Source organism: Pezoporus occidentalis, unplaced genomic scaffold, assembly GCF_034315485.1.
Source record: "Pezoporus occidentalis ecotype Australia unplaced genomic scaffold, CSIRO_AGI_Poc_V1 ctg63, whole genome shotgun sequence".
In the NCBI taxonomy this organism is placed as follows: Eukaryota; Metazoa; Chordata; class Aves; order Psittaciformes; family Psittacidae; genus Pezoporus; species Pezoporus occidentalis.
Window position 1 is genome coordinate 2,023,547 of NW_026915977.1, and position 17,625 is coordinate 2,041,171.

Genomic DNA, 17,625 nt, shown 5'->3' on the forward strand with positions numbered 1-17,625 from the left:
ACATGTATGTCAGCATTCACATTTTAGTGTCTTACTTTGCAAGCTCAGTCCCATTCTGAAAAATATATAAGAGGGAGGTAAAAAGGAAAAAAGCTTCTATCCATGGATATTCTTGACGCTATTCCACTTCAGTAAGGACTCTCAGATTTTGGCAATCTATAGACTAGGCTTTTTCTGAGACAGAAGTTAAATCCAAATATTCATGCACAATAGGCCCTGAAGGACCTTCTTTCTTTGTATTTTGCTATATCCACCTTTTTTTTTCTTTCTTTTATTATTCTGTGGCAATTATTTCTGCATCTTTAGTGTTAATTTATTTAAAACTTGCTGCTTGTTAATGTCTTTAGGCTGTGCAATCTGTGTAAATGAGTAGATATTTCCTTATTCACTTTCTTTCATGTTGTTCATAGTTTTATGAACTTCTCCCTCAAGTCTCTTCTTTCAGGTGGAGGCATCCAAGTCTATTTCATTTCTTACCTTGTAAAGCAACTATGTCTCTCCAGCCATTTATTAGTTATCTATATCTTATTTGGATCACCTAGGTAAATAAATGATTTGGCCACAGTATGGCATGTAAATCATGCATATGTCATTCTTTGGACTCCTGAAAACAGCTTCTGAGAGGCTAAAAAGTAAAAGAATGTGTGGCTTCATTTAGGGCTTAGATGCCTACAAGTCAGTCACTGCAAATGAATCCCTTGTTGTTCCTGGCCCTACACAACTGATTTAAGTCAGGCAGAAAATGGAGCATGAATCCTTAAGTTCTTGCTGCCTCCTTGACGATGTGGCCATAGCTATTTTTCTGCATATTATATCTGAAAACAAGAAGAAATTAAACAAAACAAAATAACTTCCCTGGACTATAAATGGCTTCTGGAGAGGCCACTCAAATGGATAAAAAAAGAGTTAAGGAAAATGTCCCACTTGCTCCATGTGCCAGGAGAACTGCTTAGCGAGCCAGAGAATCTCAGAGCACGTGTGCCTGCGGCACAAAAGCAGGAGGAAAATAATCAATTGGCTGCTTTATCAGCACGATATTCAATTAAATTTCAATTAAAAAAAGAAAAATAATGCAGCAAGTCATTATCTAGGCTGTGGCCAGGTCCTTACATGAAATGTCAAGATAGCCTTGTCAATTTGCAAACAGTTTAGATAAGGATTAAGCTCTCCAGACTGCATACTGTTTTGGAGGCCACTGTAGGCACTCCTAATGGACTCTGTGCCCTAGCCTTGGAAACACTTTCAGGGCCTTATTTACTGAAGTTAATGCCTCTCTTTTGAAAGATAATTCAGTTTTTGAATGGAAATTAGAAAAATATAGCAAACCCAAGACATTATCAGGAATATGTAATTGCAAAACAAGAATAATTCTGTGTTTATCATGCTAGAAATCTAATTATTTCTCCATGGAAATTGTTTTGAAGATGACAGCTTGATAGCAAGTGCTACTAGTCCAACACCCACAGTTCATTTACCGCTCCAACAACCAAGCTCTGAAGAAGCAATTTCTCTCTGTTTCTTGGTTTACCTGCCTTTGGCGCATACAGCAGAAATAAAAGCCAAGCAATTGAATGGGCAATATTCTTTTGGTTGATTTAGGCTTAGAATTAAGCAGTTCCTGAATCCCAGGATCAAATAACTGAACTGTACCTCTCATTGTAAAGTGTTGTTCTATGCAACAACCACTTTGCCTTACGTTGTCTTCCTTGCTGACAGTAGTACTTGCACCAGAGCAGTAGAAGTCAATTTATAACAAACAACACAAAGAAACATGGAGATATTATATGTTATCTTATGTGTGAAAAACAAGAGAAGAAGTATTCCAGTACTGGAGAGAGAAAAGATATAGAAATAAATAGATTTTTTTTCTCAGTCCTATAGATGAATTTTATTTGGCTTTCCATCAGGTAGCACAGCTTCTGGCCTTTGGCAGATTGTGACCTCTCACATCCCTGCCTTTGAAGCACTGCAGCTGGTGGCATTCCTTGGAGTGCCACAGATGTGAGCTCACATTGCCTGTGTGCTTCTTTCTCAATTGTAATGCAGTCTAAATCTATTTCATTTTACTTTTTCAAACTCATCTTGTAAAAAAATGAAGGTGTTGGGAAGGAAACCTGAGTCAAGGATGCTTTTTGCACAAACAGCAACATGCTGTTATTCTTGTATTTAGAACCATGCCCATATACATTGTTCTGAGTTACAAGTGTTTTCTTGACTATGATGCTTTCTGAATTGTTTTCCTGTTGAGAACTGGAAGGACGCCACAGTTACTTGGATTTTTGTGTTAGCTTTTCTTCTTGCATATCCTTTTGTACCTAGACGAGGTAAGCTTTTCTCTCTTTTTCTTGTTTCTGTTTTTTATGCCTGTCACTATCTTTTTACTTGCAAAGAGACAAGTCACTCCCCAGCTGTGTTTTCTTTTCTTTCATCACTGCCCTTGTGTGATTCTAATCCATTGATGCCTTTGGCATATTGTCCTGTGCCATCAAACCAGGACATATTAGAAAGTGTTGAATATACAGAATTTAAACACAAGATTACTGTGTGTTTTGATACATGTCATTCCTCTGTTCCAAGCAGATGATGACTATTATTAGCTTGTGTTTTTTATTCACTGCACAAATTTCCTTTTATTTAGCTGTAGGTAAAACCTACATGCTACCTAATGATTTTTGCCATGCCTCACTGACAAGTTTGACTTTTTTTCTCCCTATTTTATGAAGGAATTGAGGAGCACTGTGTCTCACTGAAGGCAAGGAAGTAAATCCAGACAGACTCACATGGCTTCAGGGACAGCTACATCCATGATTTTGGGTAGCCCATTATTTTTAAACAAGTACAGAGGCCAGAGCAGTGTTACTGCATCACATCTGAAAGACAAGAGAACAGCAAAATGATGGAGCAGGATTCTCACGTGATAAAGTCAGATTTTTCCCTACAGCACACAAACGTCACTATTGGCAGTGCAGGAAGACTCCTTGCAGGGCTGCCTTTCCACTGTATGACAGGTGGGGATATATTTGGTTTAAATGATTGTTTTGCTTTAGCCTTTGTCATGCTGAAAAATGCACATTGGGGTTGACTAATACCACTCGACTGGAAAATCAAGCTAAAAGAATAGAATAGAAAAACAATCAAACCTACCAGTTCAAATCTATATATTATAATAAAATTTTGGGCAAAATAAAGAAACGTTCCACTATTTTTCTAACTCAGAATGACATTTTATTTCAACATTTATTCTGTAGAACAGCTTGAAATACCCGAAAAATAGTTTGAAGATGAACTTTTTTTCTTTAATCAGTTTCACTGCATTTGCAAGCAAAGAACAAACCCAGAGATTTACACAGCTTATATAAATGTTCCACCCTTGTCCTGGGAAATGCCAGTGGACAGCTGTCTAGAAGAGATCACAGCTATCTGTAATATTCCTTCTTTCTTCCCTGGACAGCATCTATTCAGAACAGTGAGATTTTCCCATTAAGAATAGCTGTATAGGATCAGATCACCTCTCCATTGAGCTCAGGAGCCTGTCTTTGACCATGGATGTTAGTGGATGCCTAAAAAAGACTAAAAGAACAGAACAAATGTAGTACTGCTTTGCCAGAACATGTTCCCAAGTTTCAGGCATCTGCATATCTGCGATTTTGTGACTCAGACGAGCTGTCACAACCACAGAAAAGAAACTTTCTTGCACTGGGTCCATTAGCTTCTTAAGTCTATGTGACTTTTTCATATCAGCAAAATTCTGTAACAAGAAATTCCACAAGATGACCAAAATGCCATGTTTTCAGCCAGACAGTTTCTTTCTCACCTTAGTTTATCAGGGAAAAAGGAATGGTATTTTTTTTTCCCTACTTATATTCTTTTATTCTTCTATTGACACAATAGACTGATTCTCAGAAACAGTGCACAAAACCAGCAGCTCTTTCTTCATCATTGTGGACAGGTCATTTGATAAACTTATAATTTTTGAATCTCATGAGCCATGGATTAAATAGCGTTAGATATGAGTATGAACAGGTTTGCAAAGCTTAACTGGGAGAAGAGAATGTGAACTGGTAACATGGAAGGGAAGAAAGAGAAGCAGGCAGAGGAAGCAAAGAAGTCCAGGAAATACAATCTGCAACTGTCTTGTTCCAGCCCTGAACTTTGCTTTGCTATACTGTCAAATGCATGCGGCGTCGAACACAGCATGTTACTATTATCCCTTCTGTTACTATTCCCACCAACACTTGGCATAAAAATTATAGCCTTCTTCCAAAGATCCTGATGGTCTTTTCTAATGCCGATTGCTCTGGACATTGCCCCTGCAGGGTGGGTATGACAACACCTAATTTATAATCAGTTAAGTGTGACATGCTCAACTTTGCTCAGCAAGACAACGTGGGAGCTCATAGCAGATCCCATAAACCTTGTTCACTGTCTAGACAATACAGCTTCTTGTGGCTATTATGGTGAAGAAGCAGTAGCAATACGGAAAGTTGGTAGTGGAGGTGTGAACACCATCTTTTGTCTTTCCCTTAGACAGCAATAAAAGAACTTCAGGCTATTTCAATACCTCCGACAACCATACTTTGCCAGAGCCCCACTGAGCTCCTTGCTTTGGGTCTGGCCCCACCCTTTGAAAGCTGTTCTTCTTGAGAGATATAAGTAAGCCTTTTCTAACCCTTTCCAAGGTCTTTCCTGTGCTTCTACAGAAAGCTAAATCATGGGGAAGTGGGAGAGAGCACAAAAAAATGGGTATTCCCTGTGGCTATAATAAGCCAAGGACCAGAATTGCTTTGGTGCTCTCTGTCCCTGTGGTCACTAGCAAGAGTATGTAATAAGATGTGACTGTCACAAGCCCAGGGCAAACTTCTTACACTAAAAAACAGACTGCAGAGACCAGCTGGAATGATAGTCTGAAAACTGCTATTTAACCTTTTTCCTTTATTTCTCTTTCCTTTTTTTTTTTTTTTTTTTTCCACATAAAAATGAGGGACTTATTTTTATAATCTTCTTTTTTTAGTGGGACAGAGTATATTGTTTTTAATTGACTTAAGTACCACAGACACAGAATGACCCCGGCCTCTGACATTAAAGCATATTTTCGGGAACATATGTTGGAAATTGAGAGGTAATCTGAAGGAAGGAAGTGAGAGAATAAAAGTTCAGCTAATGGCAGTACTATGGCAAAAACCTTCATTCTTTCATTTGTATGGGAGTTTTACTTTTTAAATACTGATTCCACAGAGAGATCAAATGAAGTGTGTACTACTAACAGGCGCTGAAAATACACTTCCACACTTTATGGAAAGGGAGGAAAGGATGCTAGGAGTAACTGCAATTGTGTATATAATTTGCCATGTGTACACTTTTGTTTGAAATAGCGGAAGAGCTTAACCCCAAAGTTTCTCTGCATACTGGAGTTGTTCTGTATGTGACTGTGACCATTCTGATCTTCCTTAACCATTTTTAAAGTGATGTGTGTGATCTTCTTTATGTCTTGCTTCCAAAGGCTGAGGGGAGAGTTTCAGGTATAAATCCAAACTATTCCTGTACTTTCTTTCCTTGCACATGCATTTAATTTGACATAACTCTGGTTATATGGACTTGATGACTGGAGGGAAAGCTTTCTTCCTAAACACAGAAATACAGGACAGAATTTAGGAAGGGATAAGCAACCATGTCTGGCTCCCAACCATCTCAGGAACCTGTGTAATAGTAGCATGTGAACCACTTGAAATTGAAGGGCTCAGCTTGGGCAAAGAGGACCAGGAAGTGTTTCTTAAAATCCAAAGACTCAGTAGGAACATTCCCCACACCATTTCTCGTGCCTCCTCATCATGTTCTCCTTTGCCACCCAGATCGACCATTATCTATCTGTCTCCTCAGGGGCTCTCACAACCCAAATGCCATGAGGACAAAAGTCTTCAAACCTCAAAACCTAAAATTTGCCTGAGGAAGACAGCATGAGCAAAAAAGGTCAAACATGCGACTAATGTCTTGGTCCTGGTGTCCCTTTGGCTTTGGTGAGCTTTCAGCCAATTAGAATATATTGCTAAACACAAAGGTGTTTACCCAGTCCTCAGAGACTGAATGCTTAGGGCATAGACATTCTTATTCTATTGCTTTCAAAGGTTTGCAGCTCAGCTCAGGCCAGATATGAGAAATCATGCTGCAGAAATACATCCCACCTGGATAAATCATTCTCTTCCCCTGTGTGACTTAAAAAAAAAAAACCAGGGTTTGCAATGAAGCAGTCTCTCAGCATTTTACCCATCTGTGCTATGGAAATTTATTCTGCCCGGCTATCCATCATGTCAGAGCCAAGCTATTTGTGGGGTGAGCACTGGGGACTGTCACCTCACCTGCCTGCCCCGGTGACTGCAAAACACAGCAGAAACCCAGCCTCAGCGATACGAGTGACAGATACATTCCCTTCCCTGATAGTCCTTAGAATTTTCCCTTCACTTTTTTTCTTATTGTTTATTCTTCATGGTTCACTGGAAAAATGAAAGCAAGCAAACACCCAAAATCTTAACTTACCTTTAGGTGAATCTCTATAGCGTCAATCCTGCTAGTAAAGAAAAACTCAATCCCATCATCTCTGTCTTTCTTCTGCTGTATTACAACATATGTTCTTATTTCAGACCTAAAGAGAACCTGATCTGCTCTTTCCTACAAGCTTTGCCTCACCAGGATATTTCACATCAACTTTAACTGTCAGAAAACAAAAAGGAACGGGTACAAGATGATGACTCAATACAGCATCTGTTGAAGTCTATAGCCACCTATCCTTTAGCTCAAGACCGAAATCCTTATTCCTAAGAGCAGCTTCCACACCTAATCCTTGGAGGAATAAAAAGAAAGGGGATAAGTCAAGTACAATAAGATTCTGGCATTTTTGTATTTGAAGGTCACATCAACCTGACAGCAAAAGCTGTGCTTGACCTATGCAGTGGCTCTCCAAATAAATCATTGCAGCAGAAAGAAAGCAAGTAGGATGAGTTCCATCGTGTTGGGGAGTTAAACTGAGGCTGCACAAAGGTGAAAAATACATCAGGAATCAGCGAAACTGTAACAATGGTGAAGGGGTGACATAATAGTCTCCTTTCCCCTGACATGGACATAATAGCTGTAAAGTTTTTTGGCTGCAATGAGTGAGGACCTCTCCATTTGGTCTTAGATCCTTATCCTATGTGTTTCAGGTAACACTACCATGACCACTGCCTACACAAAACTGGAAATGCAGCCTGTAGCTGCAGATGGTTTCACAGCAGTGCTTGCTGCAGGGTGTCCTCAATGCAAAAACCATTAAAAGAAAGTGTTTCACATTATGACAAATGTTATATGCAGTATTAAACCTCTTTTAGAACTCATTGCTAGGACAGAAGATAGGATGGCAGTGTTCCTTGCTGATCTAACCTTCAGCTCTGTTCAGTGTGCAAGGTCAACTCCCTTTGTGCCTGCTGAGCCTCTGAGTTTGGCAGAAATTTTGCATGAATGCAGATATCTACAAAAGGGAGTTTGTTGGCAGGATCAGGACCTTTTGAGTAATTCTGAAATAGACAACACAGCTGGAATGAATAGCTTGACACATATTCTTTGTCTATGAGCAGCTCATTGGTAGGTTTTCGTTTAACATGGAAAACAAAACTTCCGAGGTCATTTTCCACATCCTTGTCATTATATACTGCAATATTATCCTTGCTCAACATCCAGTAGATATCCTAGCATTTTTCCTTCAACTCCAGGATTCTAGAGTCATGTTAATATACAAGAATCTCTGCCTTTACTCCATAACTACATCTATAAATAGCTAGATAGCTAGATGATTTCTAGATTTCAAAGCTTCTAGGAAAAATAAAACCCATGAACACTAAAACTTGAAAAACACAGAAAATATAAGAAGTTTCCCATTTTCCATAAACTACTTCAATAAATATTATCCTTCCCTGTTTTTTCTGTCTCTTTTTAATACTGAAATGTGTGAGGTAAGCTGATAACCTGGGAACACCTGGGGTCAGCAGTATTGGAACTCGCCTGATGCAAGAGCTCTCTGATCTCTGAAAGTTGGCGCTTACAGTAAGAACCTTCTCATTCGATAAAAGTAAGATGTCCTCTCAAAGACAGTCATTTAAATCCTCATCCCAATTATTTTAGATTTTCAGCTCAGTCAGGATGAACTGCCTTCTGCAAATGTGTGTTGCTCTCCATTGACTACAGCCAGTGTTTAAACAAGCTGCTTACACTAGGCACTAACATTTGTGGGGATGGATGATTGCCATCCATAAAGTATGAGTACACTGTAGAGCAATTAAAAATAATAAGCTAGCTTCAAATAAATGGTTTCTATGAGCAACATTTTAGCTGATTCCATCTACAGGAGAAGTGGTATAAATTAGCCCTGTTCTGCTCTGCGCGTTCCTGCTTCTGGCATTCCAGCCCGCCCTGATCCCTCTGTAAGGCACTTACAAGTGCCCTGGAAACATTTCCAGATCACTTCACCCTTGTGACTAGCACTTCTTCAGATGGTGAGCACATCACTTCTACTTCCTAGATCCATGGGGAAGACTGGGCTAAAGGTACCTGCCCCAGCACATCTGCACTGTGCCTGGGGCTGTGTGTAGGCTGAATACCTACAAGTCAGTCCTTCACCCTTGTTCCCAGGAGAACATGAATGCCTGCAATAGTTCTACAGATGCTAAAAGTGGAAGAAATAACTTTTAAATCAAGTATTTCAGGAGGAACTAAAAGATTAAAAAATGGATTTTTCATGGAAGATAAAGTACATGACTATTTTATACTAGTGTATATATTGCCCTTTAATATATGATGTTTCCCTTAGGACAGGAAAAAAAAGAAGAGACAGTTGACCTCTTCTGTGACATCTAACCAAAGTAAAGTGCAGCCTGTTCAGATGAGCATTTAATAGGGATGTGAAGTCTTAGATACAGGGATCAACTTCTTGTTTTGCATTTGTGCTGTGTGTAGAACATTGGATTCTAGTCCATGACTGATTCCATGTAGCATTACAGTAACAATATATAGTCAGTGTGTCTTTCTACATGAAATAATCAAACATGGCTCAGGGAAATGAGACACAGCCTGAATAGTCAGGTTTGTTGCCATCTCCGGTGCTCGATACATGAAATTAGTTTCTCTCTCCCTAGCTTTGCTTCTTATACCATTTGCTTCTGCTAGAAAGTGACTTTAGCCCTCTATTAGAAAAAAATAGGATGTAAATGTGATCCAGAGAATCTTAGAAGTTGGAAGAAACATCCCATAATATGAGCTTATTAAATGTGGTTGCTGACAGTATCGCTGAGGACTTTTCTAACACAATTAAATCCAGACCCGCAGCCAAATGCCAGAAGCCTGTTTTCTGGTTGTCCATTCTCAGAAGTGACTCATCCTCCCAGCCTAGCCCAGTAGTGTGTGCTAAAATGCAGCTCCTTCATTATTCAGCTGACATTAATTGAGAACTTTATTCTCTGCTAACAAAGGAGGCGATAAATGTCTCTCCCTTCTCCTTTAAAGTCTTCACCTCCTGCAGTTGCCTCAGTGTGTTTGAGTAGATACAATAAGCAGATTGCAGAAATTAATTAATTATGTGTGTTAACTTCTCACATTTCCCTTTGATTGAACCTGTTTTGTTCCTTGGCCCTGCCTTTTGTAAAATTGAAGTTGTCTCCCAGGGTGTATGCCTTTGAATGGGACTGCAGACTATATTTAGCCGCTGTAGAGCATCAAGCATGTGGAACATTTTAACAAGGAGTTTTTAATGAATCCCTGGGAAGAAAATGCCCTCAAAAACAATACTCCAGTACATAAATACTTACATATACTGCACCAACAAATGGCAAAGATTTTTTTTGCCTCTTGATGTTTTAAACAATCTTTAACCACAAACAAGGTCGCTGAGAAGAACATTTGATTAAGGGTTTCTTTCTACAAGGCTTCGAGTGAATTGTTTCAGGCTGTTTGATGATTTGCTAGAAAGATGTGCTAAATTGCTGGTAATTTGAACACCAGCAAGCCATTTGCATACTCCTTGCATCTTTTCAATAAATGCCATCACCTATTCTGTATTGCCCTTGGCTTCTCACACTTGTGTCAGAAGGAAATGAGAGACTTTTAACACAGCCAAGGAGTTCAGTACAAAGTAGAGGGGCACAGAATTTCCCTCGGGTCTTAATCCCAGTAAAGGTTCAGGGCACTGTGCAGTTGTAATCCGTCACTTGTCTTTGTGAATTATTTTATTCAAAACCATGGGCAGCTCTGTGACATCTTCTTTTCCAACCATCAAATGAATATCATGTGGCAAGAAAACAAAACTGAAAAAGGGGTAATAGGGAAAATAAGGACAGGATTAAGACTCAGATTTTCTGCTTGTAGGCTTTATGGCTGACTTTATTCAGTCAAATCTTTAAGTTGCTAACATTATTGCTCTGCAGCCTTTTCTCGGGTGTTTTAAGAATTAGATGAGCTGATGTTTGCCAAGCAGATTCCTTGTGAAAAACGCTGCACTTTTTCATGGAGTACTGAAGGCTGTAAATGAAGTCCTGCTATGAAACTGGCGTTTCTCCCCTCCCAACCCCACGGTGCAGCAGTAGCTCCAGAAGGAATTGCACAACCACCCCTACCCTGGGTGATGCACCAGCTCCCTCTCGTGGTACTTGTTCACAGAGAGAGAGATTGAAGAAGCATCTGCTACAGCTTTGGATAAGAGACTTCAAGCTTTCAGGGCAACAGAATGACGACTGATGGTTTCAGACGTAGAGGTCAAAGTCCTTTTTCTGCTGCTAATGTTCTACCTGGAAAACAGTAAGTTATGTCTGCATTTCAGGCAGAGATTTTCCATACTATTACGGTAAAATGGAAATCCCTGAGGTAGGAATAGCTGTAATCAGCAAAGCCTGATGAAACAACATTTTTGGAAGGTTCATTCAATACCTTATTAGAGCCATACAAAAATCATGACATGAAGAAAAGGGCTAAGATCTATTGATACTTGAATTTAGAATAATTTTTAAGTCACTGAATCCATAGAATAATATTATTATAATAATAAAGAATAAAATAATAAAAATAAAAAGAATATTAATAGACTCTTTAAATTCCAAAGAAATGGTAAAAGAGTACACTGTCTTATACTGCTCTAGGGATCTTCTACTCTAGGCTGCTTTCTTCAAGTGAGAAGTCTCAGATCCAGTAAGTACAGAATAATTTCAAATCTAAAGGCCACCAGGTTGACCTATATGAGTTTCTGTGTGTGTACACACATGCCAATGGACTTTGAGACAGTTTATAGGCAACATATATTCTCTGAATATGCTTGAAAACAGTCATTCCCTACCAGGCTAAAGCTCCAATCTGTCCTTCTGTCTCTGTCAATAAATCGTAGAGAATGCCTGTATGAGAGGAAGGTAAGAAAAGCATAAAATGATGCTATCTTTCCTGTTTAGAAAAGTCTAGAACCAGAAATTGTCTCTTTTACGGTCTTATCTACTATGTATTTTGCTTCTGACTAAACCAAGCAGCAATCCTGCAATCTGGTGTTTCTCCATGCTATCCGACTTTGTGTCAGCAGAGATAAAACCTGAAAAAAAAAACAAAAGACTCAGTCTCCCCTCTTGGTCAGCAAGAAAGGGCTGATTATGAGCAGACTGCAGAGACATTGTAATAGTTGTCCCATTTAGTATTTAAATATTTATACAGCATGGATATTATGGAAGATGTGCATAAAAAATATTCCAAAAAAAATTATTTAAACACAGTTCTTCTGCATTCTGGTTTAGTCTTTTACTCTGACAGTGTAGGAAAACTTTTGCCTTCCCATTTTGGTATACTTAATCTTTAGCTTTTTCTGGCTTAAACCACTTAACAAATTCAGTTTCAAATTTGAAGACAGTTTTGAGTTAGTCAGAACTGCAGTTTTAGGAAGAATCTTGGCAACCACTCCAGCAGAATCTAAGGTTCAGGTGATGTTATGGACTTCAGACTTTGAACTTTCCCCAAAGATCTTTAACACTGACAGAGTTTCTATAGCCAGAGCCATGAAAGATTTAGTACATAGTCCAGCATCTATTAACTCCATGGAAAAACTGCCTTTCATTCAGAAAGCACTGACTCAGGAGTCTAATTTGCTCCGTTTGTAACTAACATCAGTGTAGATTATATGGTTTTGAACCTGTAACTGCAGATGATACAGGTTAATAGCCATCTATGCAAAGTATGACAGTGAAATGAAAAGAGTATTCTGAAAAGGGCATTTATGGCATATTTTTTGCAGTTTCACCTTCATTGCCAAAGGTCTGCAATTACATGAGTTAAGGTAACTTAAAGCTCTTTGTCAGGTTTTAGGCACAGGATAACACTGATCCACCAGTTTGCCTCTCTTGCTGACTGTAGCCAGATACAGATGAAGTGAAGAAGAGCAGATGTTTAACAAATTGCATTGCTTATTTCATTTATATAGGCTTGACCTTGACTGTTTCCGTAACGTAGCTTCAGTTACTACCAAAGGTTCAGATACTTCCATTTGTTCCTATGAGCAGTCTCCCTTTCAGTGCTGCAGCTACAGTACGTTCCCTATTGCTGCCACCTCAATGTTATTTCCAAGAAAAGTTTTTTCAAGTGGAATCAAAGGCATCCTTTTTGGATGACGCTTGCTGAGTCAAGATGACATTGAACACATCCTTACTCTGTAATATAGAACAGAATATTGATGGCCTCTGTACTCAGCAACACAACCACTTGCACAGCAGCAAGAGACATAAAGAAGGCTGACCTTGATGTACTTGTAACACAGAGGTTTTGGTACTAAACAGGGGATTAAGTTAGCAACCTGTGTCTTCTTTTATGGGAAAAGATGTAACTGGGAAAAAGGGATGGGAATTAATCTGGTCCTGTGGAAATATCTGCAATTGTTTATTGCCTTTATAGTCCTTAGAGGGAAAAAGTCCATGATTTAGTGTGATTTATACAATCTGTTCTAGTTAATTCTTTTAGTGTGAGATGAAGTAACAGTTTCTCTCAAGGGCTTGTAATAAGGGTACACAGTGACTACTATCTCAGGTACAGACATATAAACATGCAGTTTATACATCTTGATTTCTCAAATATATTTGGTCAAATTAACCCTGGTGCTGGTGTTTTCCAAGTAACATTCATATTGCACATGCAGGGTTTAGGTTTGTAACTGAGCACTCTCCATGGCTCTTTCAGTACTGTTCTCTGTCTCCACTGATCCCCTAGGCACAGTCCTAGGCTCCTAATAAAGTAGTGCAGTGTCCTTCACTGTAAATCAATTTTGTTTTCCAATTCCAAGTCTAATTCCAATATCCAAGTTATTGTAGGATGTTGTCCAGAAGAACATCAATCGCTTCCCAAAGATCAGTGTGTCTTATTATAGAAGGCTCTTACCACCATTCATTTAATTTTTATTTCTTTTGTATGCCATTTGTCATACCTTTCCATTGGGTGTAGCAACTGTTCATGTAACACAGTATAGCTCTGGTGTGCTGGATGTTGAAAAGTGCAACACAGCAAGACCAACTTCCCGGTGAATTAAAACTAATAACAATAAACTCACTTCTGGAGCATGATTTTTCTTGTGAACGTTAAAGATGATTCTGACATTTTTAGAACATCACATTCTAACAAAGTTATTTTTACCAGTGGAACAAAATCAAAGTATTAAGAGAACTGACACATGATATGACATTAGGTGTCCTGGAGCAGTCAGGGTAGGGAGGGATGGAAGAGTACTGCAGAATTTACTGTGGGTAGTGAAGCCAATGGAAAAAGGGAGCTTTTTCTGTAGAAAGGTCTATTACTTTGACAATTTTTTTTATCTTAAAACTTTTTCTTTTCAGATAATAAGTTAAATCTTTTTTTTATTATATCGCAGGTCCCAACAATGTCATAAAAGGGAGGAAAAGCAGTTTATCAGGGAAAGCGTTTTGAAATATGGGAACAGAAGTCAAAGTGTGGAGTGTGAAAACTCCACAGTTATAATTTTCACAAAATAGGGAAAGCTCAGGTAGAGGAAAAGATTCAATACTGACTTGAAAAGAATTCTTTGTTTTATATTTCCCATTCAAACTTTTCAGTAAGAAATATTTCAAATGAAATTTTTGGTTGGCCTACAGCTTTAGAGAAACATAGAATCATAGAATCATAGAATAGCTAGGGTTGAAAAGGACCTTTAGATCATCCAGTTCCAACCCCCTGCCATGGGCAGGGACACCTCACACTAAACCATGGCACCCAAGGCTCTGCCCAACCTGGCCTTGAACACTGCCAGGGATGGAGCATTCACAGCTTCCCTGGACAGCCCATTCCAGTGCCTCACCACCCTAACAGTAAAGAACTTCTTCCTTATATCCAATCTAAACTTCCTCTGTTTCAGTTTTAACCCGTTAACCCCTTCTCCTGTCACTACAGTCCCTAATGAAGCATATTTTTTCATTATTCTAACAATTTCTAAAAGTTTCACATGAGTTCTAATGTGTGTTTGGTAATGTAGGAATTATTATCATTATCATTATCATACCCCCTTAACATGATGTAATAAGATCTGGAATCTGCCACTGACCCTGCTTGTAGATCTATTTGTAAGAAAAGCACATGCCATAGGTGAGCCTGAAAAAAAAAGACATAATCAAACTACTCTTCATTACATTTTTGTGAACTGTTTGACTGTCATAATCTTTACTGCACAGACATTCAGAGAAGGTTGAAGGGTTAGGTGGTGTAAGTCAATTGCAAAATCTTTTGAGGAACAGCAGGTAATTACATGATTTCATTTCTTTGATAACACTTGTCATTGAAAGAATAAGTAGTAAGGCTGAATACAGGAAAAAGGAAAAGCAACCCTGCCTTTTACACAAAACTGGAATTTTTGTTTTCCAAGGACAAAGCCAAAGTTTCCATCATGTGGATGTGGACCCTTCAGTGTTTCCCACAGTGTTTCATATCTGCCATTGTATGCAGAAATCGAGGCCCAGGTCATGGGCAGCATCTTTGTCTTTCAGAAAGCATCAACAGAAGGTTAAGATTATTTCCTTATTTCCTATCTGTCTTTTCCACCATAGTGAAGGGCAGCATTAAGTCCCTTCTTCTGAAGAAAGCAGTTCTCCTAACCCCTTTGAACTTCCAAGAGGTGTATACTACCACTGATTCTACCATGACTACCGCTGCAGTGGCATTCATCTGTCAGTTAACTAGAGATTATAGTTTTGTAACCATGCACTTTAATATCTACAATGCAAATGCTTTGCATAAAATAAAAACAAATGCTTTTTGTTGGTTGTTCTTTGTTAATTCGTTACAAAGGATTTGAGTTTGGAAAGCTGTTCAGCACTTAAGTACTGCCATGGATAAAACAATTCCTTTTTTTCTGAGTTCACAAAGACATGGTCTTGAGCAAGAATCATCTCTCTTCAAAATGTTAATTAGACAAAGCAATGGATTTTAATAAATAAGTGCATCTGCAAGTTTCTGGCCTCAGGGAAGTGTCACCACAATATTTATTATTTGCATGAATGAATTTCTCACATAAACACTTTTCCTTCTAAAAGATACAAAGATTATACTTCAAATTGTAGCAGCTATAAGGGGGAGAAACGGTAGGGGAGAAAACAATGTTTTTTAGATGAGGTCTGAAAATAGATGGAGAGTCAGGGAAATGGAAAAAGACAAAAAGACGGATGTTGCCTGAAGACGGTGTGCAGTGGAAGGCAAGAGTTGATTGGAATTAGGAAAACCAAGAGGTCTGATAGAGAGGCTGACTCCACAATTGTGCCTTTTACATTTGCACTGTCGTCAGTGGAATTACAGGCAATGTGCGATCAGTTAGTCATAGAAAGACGTTCATAAAGGCATTTAAAAATGCTCTGTGTCTATCTTATAATTCCAATATCTTTCCTTTCTCTGAAGGTGAACCCTGTGTTTTCTAACATGGGGTTTTCGGTTTGAAACAGAATATTTGTCACATCTAAAGCCATATCATACAACAGGGAAATAACAGGATAAAAACCTTTCTGTATGGAATTAGAAACTATTAAACTTAGTTTAACAAAGTTAGTCTGACTTGGTTACTTTAATTGTTCAACTTTGTTAAACAAAATTGTATGCTTTCACATTTTAGTAAATGTACCTCATTTTCCTACATTTTACTGTGATGAAAGCAGATGATACCAAGGAACTGTATAACCAGCGTCATTAAATGAGGTCCTTCAGCCCAACGTGACACCAAGCAGAGGCACACATAGCACTGAAAACTGGAAAACAATTGCATGTTTAGTTATTTATTTACAAGTAAACATCTTGACATTGTTTGAAGAGACACTGGTTTGCAAATAAGGATTTCCCAAGGCATCATTAGCAATACATAATGCAACTGCACTCTTCTCTGAACAACAGAATTGTACATACAGCAAACCACAGACACTAATGGCTTAGACACTGATGACTGTGTGTGATGGTGCAGCTACCTGGAAGAAATCTGTGTAGCCTATGTGGTTAATGCCAAGTGATGGACAGATGGATCACTTGAATGTATGGCCATCTGAACCTGACCTAATCAAAACTGGGTGCTTTTTGTCCTACCTATGCCAACAATGGAAAGAGTACTCAACAGTAAGAAGGAACAAACTCGTAAGTGTCCATATATGTTTTGTGACATTATAGAAATCCTCATCAATGCTTTGAGTGCATGATGTTTAACAGAGACAGGCATTTTGAATCATAGATGCATAGACTACCAGGTTATAAGAGACCTCAAGGATCATCTGGTCCAACCTTTCTTGGCAAAAACACTTGCTTCATGGTTAGGGTGTGGAAAAGGAGTACAATCAAAACGTGGAAGAATATTATAATATAATGTGACACAGTTAGCATGGGTAATCTAATAGTTATAAAAAGACACCAGACTTATGATCTTGGGTCCTGGGCATTTTGGTGGCTAGTAGATAATCCACTATAACAGTTTTTTTCTTGCTTTCTGTTTTCGTTCTAATGCCTGAAAAAAATCCTAAATCTGGTTACAAATCAAGTTAGGATAGGAGGTACTGAACGAAGCCCAGTGCTTGGATCATGAAATAAGCAAGCACTAGACCTTCTACTACTAATGTGACCTAATAGGTGAAGGGACAACCCTGGAAAAACTGGGTCTGGTCCCTGACTGGAGCCAGAGATGGACACAGAAGCAAAACCAAATCAATATACTCCAGTTAAGTGAAGAGAATGAAAGGCAGGCAAGGCAAATGTTCCACCTCAGTCAAGCAGAGAGAGTTTAGAAGGTTGGATATGGGATTTACCTGCAACAATGAATTTTCTTAATTCTCTCTAAATAAAACTACTGTTTAAAGCTTATTCTTATTTTAAAATTATCACTAAAACAAAATAAACCTGAAGGAAGTTTCCCATTACAAAGTTGAGCACTTAAAATATTTGTTTTAGCAAAAGTTAGAATGGAACATTTTAAGGTCTCCAAGATTGTTTTTCTTGGTTGTTTTTTGGTTTTCCCCAGCAAAAGTTGTAATATGGAGATATATTTGTGAACATTTTTGAAGTTCAGTCAGCATTTTTTGCTAAATATGTTCTAACTAGAAAACATACTTTATAGATAAA